The sequence below is a fragment of the Penaeus japonicus genome, unplaced genomic scaffold, assembly GCF_977035675.1.
Source record: "Penaeus japonicus unplaced genomic scaffold, GWHDUDI00000001_assembly GWHDUDI00000010, whole genome shotgun sequence".
In the NCBI taxonomy this organism is placed as follows: Eukaryota; Metazoa; Arthropoda; class Malacostraca; order Decapoda; family Penaeidae; genus Penaeus; species Penaeus japonicus.
The window spans coordinates 7,161,644-7,165,817 of record NW_028234412.1 but is presented as its reverse complement, the minus strand read 5'-3'; the positions used below and the strand labels follow the sequence as shown (position 1 = coordinate 7,165,817).

Below are 4,174 nucleotides of genomic sequence, written 5' to 3'. Positions count from 1 at the left end.
TGGCACTGTCATTCATAAACCATGAAAGATTTGATCTCGAGTGGCCTTGAAGATGAGAGGCCGGCTGACACCACATTGATTTTTGCTCTCCATATTTTGCAACTTGCACGACGAAAGCATGGCACGGGTTTTGAGGTTTGAGTTTAAATTTGTCATCTTTTCTATTCCCTTTTTGCGTCGTGTACTTACGTCTGTTACTCTACTGCTGCGCTCAGTGTTGCAAGCCGGTAATATTGACCTGCGGAAGGCAACATTGAGAGCTCTCATTGGATGTAATGTGTGTCGGTCGTTTTATTCAACGAGTGTGTTTTCTTGTTGTGATTTATTCGTTGCGATTGAAAATAATCACGAAGAAATGTTGATTCGTAAAGATCGTAGACATTTATCTCCCTTCTCTTTGAATTTGAATAATTGTGAAGCGTAAACCACCCGCAGTACGACATTTTTTCCGGCCGATGTTGCCTCGCCGGTCGCGCAATTTTGAATGAAAAACTTCCAACCAACGCTAAATAACACACGGACTAAATACCTATCAGAAAAAAGTCTCCCTCTCATCACATAATAAATCAAACCACTACCTGAGACCTTTCAAATGGGGAAAAATAAGAGGAGGAGTGACCAACAAAGCGACCTTATTGAAAGCAACACGAAAAAGTCCCTAACTGGCCTCACATGCACCGCCCCAACCCAACGCGAAATACCACACACACGAATACACGTCTATACAAACTTCTCTATCTCTCTCCCTCTCTCAACCTCATCCTTATGATAAAACCAAAACCGAAACACCTCACTCACGAACGGAAAAAAACCAAGACGCCACCCAAAAGCCCGATATTATTGACGTTAAAGGCTAAAATGACTAGCTGGCCTCACGCACAGTTACTTACGCACACACACTTACACACGCACAGTCGGGGAAGGTGAGCGCTGCCGGTTCTGCGTGGTTGACTTCAGTTGAGGCACAGTTGAGGGACAAGACTGTGCCACGCTGCTCTTGTAGTTGTAGGAACCATTCTCCTTTTCGTTGTCGAAGGAAGAAGAAATAAAATAGAAAGAGATAAAAAGGTGGTGATGACCAAGGAAAACACCCTTGTTGATAATTGGATGTTTTTGTTATAGTATCTTTTTTTTTTTGAGGGGGAGTGCATCATTATTATTTTTTTTTTTCATCTTTTTCTCTAAACCTCTCCCCTCCCCCCCACCCCCCACCCCCTTCCAGATCGCGGAAGTGTTATACTGGAAAAAAAAGGAAGAAAAAATAGTGTGGATTTGAGAAGAATCGCGATCACAATTCTTATCCAAATCGAAGTGTTTTGTTGTAGTGAGAGAGAGAGAGAGAGAGAAATATAAGAATCCCTCGGAGGGGAAAATCCCGTGGAATATCAACAGGAGTGAAGGGAAGAAGGTACCAGGGTGACCAGGAGAACACACTTCTTCGAGCTGGAAAGGTGAGTCACACTTCACGCTTTGCTCATAACTTCCAGATCTTTCTCACATGCTCAAACTTCCAGGCGGAGTTGCGCTCTGGGTGGTTATTGCGTTTGTCATGTTGCATTGCAATGGGAAACGGATGTGCGTGTTATCCTGCGTCTCGGGGATTGCAGAGTCAAGAGCAAGCTGGTAGGATTCTGGAAGTTGACGGGATAGGCCTACCTACAGGAACCTTTTCTTATCGCTCGGTGGTTCAAGAGGGAATATTTTCTTAGGCTGTCAAGATAACCGCACTCGAAATCCCAATAAATCTGCAATTCCACATCGGAATATCACTTAAAACAACCCATAATTATAGAAAAAATAGTTAGGTTAACCCCCCCTCCTCCCCCCCCACTCTCTTCCCCACCTTGATAGAAAAAGCCGACTATCTTAAACAAATTAAAATTATCGACAAGCCACTTTAAGAATGCACAATTGCATGATCCCAAGCACAAATAGCTGTTATGTCCAGCTGAGATTTTTAATTAAAGGATAATCATCGTCGGGCCACAGGTGTGTGAGGGGGTGGGTGGGGTGGGTGGGGAGGGAGGGAGGGGGGTAGGTAGGTAGAGAGAAAGGTAGGTGGGTTGTGGTATGGGGGTGGAGGGGAGGGGGGAGGGGAATGGGGGTGGAGACACTTACGTGATGATGCTAATAAATGGAATCTTAAGTAGTGGTCAGCTAAGTGGTAAGGTTATGTGTTTATAATGATTATTTAAGCTAGGGTGAGAAAGTCCGTTTAAGGTTCGGTTAGCATAATCGGACAGCTAGAGGGATAATTATACGTAAGCTGTTAGTATTAACATGGGTAGGCTTATGTATTTTAGTGTTAGATGCTCTGACAGCAATATTAATGATTATTCACTATTGCAAATTCATGATTATTCACTCTTGCAAATTCATGATTATTCACTATTCCAAATTCATGATTATTCACTCTTGCAAATTCATGATTATTCACTATTGCAAATTCATGATTATTCACTATTGCTAATTCATGATTATTCACTTATATATTGCAAATTCGTGATTATTCGTTAGTGTTTATAAGGAAATGCCACAACAGACACCATGCATCGCAGGAAATGAATGCACAACTACAAACAGCTGGTTTCTGTTCGTTTTCCTTTTGAAGAGTATTATTGTGACAAGAACAGTACGTTGGGCTGTTTAGGGTGTTGTTAGCAGTCATTAGAACTAAATAACGACCTAATAAACCTCCCATTTCTTGCATAACTTGTCCTCATTGTTTCTCGTATTTCATTCTCTGTTCATTTACTCATTTTTTTTTTAAACTCACGTTAATCTTCCTCCTTTTTGGTATTTTCTATGTTTTTCTGTTACGAATTGAAGACGAGGGGATATAGGAATAAGGAGAGGGGGAGTGGAGGCATAAGAAATGCAGGAAGGGGAGGGGGGAGGGATGTAGGATGAGACGAAGAAAAGGGGAGAGGAGGAGGAACAATAAGAAAGAAAATCGAGGAATATGATATGATAGTGGTAATGATTATAACAGTGATAATTATAATTACTGATTAAAACATATCACTAAAAAAAAGCAAACAGATGAAATTAGGAGGAGGGATAAAACCGAGGAAGAGAGAGAGGGAGAGAGAGAGAGAGAGAGAGAGAGAGAGAGAGAGAGAGAGAGAGAGAGAGAGAGAGAGAGAGAGAGAGAGAGAGAGAGAGAGAGAGAGAGAGAGAGAGAGAGAGAGAGAGAGAGAGAGGAAGGGGGCGTGGCCTGTCAAGCTGAGTGATCTTGAGTTTTGTTGTTTGGTCGAGGAAGAATGTGGCCCATTGTTGCTGTGGTTATTTTGTTATTATTAAGGCTATTATGGTGATAAAGGGAGGAGGGGAAGAGGAAGGAGGGGACGGGAAGGAGAGGGGGGAGGAGGACAAGGAGATGGGAAAAGGAGAAGGAAGGAAGAGGACTAGGAGAAGGGAGAGAGGCAGGGAGATAGAAGGCATGCGATGAATAGCAAATGAGACAGAGAGAGGAAAGCAGAGGAATAGAGGGAGGTGTGAAAGAAAGGGGAAAAGAGGGAGGGAAGAAAGAAACCTAAACGAACAAAAGAAAATATAGAGCTTAAAAAAAGAAAAACACGTACCAAGAAAAAGTAAGTAAAAAAATGAAAATAAAAAAATACAGAAAGAAAGGTCCGGAGATAAAAAACAGAAGGAAAGAAAGAGAGGAAGAGAGAGAAAGAACAGACTAACGAAACAGAAACCCATAAGACAGAGGCGTGACCACTCCGGATTTATGAAGACAGCATTGACGACAAAGGGGACCTGATCCCATTAGACTCACTGCTGGAATTGCAAAGCGCACCTGAGCTGCAACAACCAGCCCTTGCAACAGTGTCTGGGTAGGAGGGGGGGGAGGGAGGAAAAGGGAGGAAGGAAGGAAGGAAGGGGAGAAGGAGATTGAGGGGAAAGGGAGGAAGGAAGGGAAGGGAGAAGGAGATTGAGAAGAGATTGAGGGGAAAGGGAGGAGAAGGGAGAGGCGGTGGTATGTAGAGTAGAGAGGGATGGGGAGTAAAAGGGAAGGAAGGAAAGAGAAGAGGAAAAGGGGGAAGGAAGAGAGGGGGGAGTAATCGGAGAAAGGGAAAGAGGGAAGAAGTGGAAGAGGAAGAAAAGGCGGAGATAGGAAGTAAAAGAAGGGAAGGATGGGATGAAAAGTGGGATAGAAAATGAGAGG

General features: G+C 43.1%; 1 protein-coding gene across 1 annotated transcript in view; it reads left to right on the top strand.

Moving 5' to 3' along the window:
• Positions 1-1,222: 1,222 nt before the first annotated feature.
• Positions 1,223-4,174, top strand: part of kst (spectrin beta chain, non-erythrocytic 5 kst) — a 286,833-nt gene continuing 283,881 nt past the window's right edge. The window contains exon 1 of the mRNA XM_086540544.1: positions 1,223-1,451. The gene's annotated coding sequence lies outside the window, so the exon portion shown is untranslated. The remainder of the gene's footprint in view (positions 1,452-4,174) is intronic.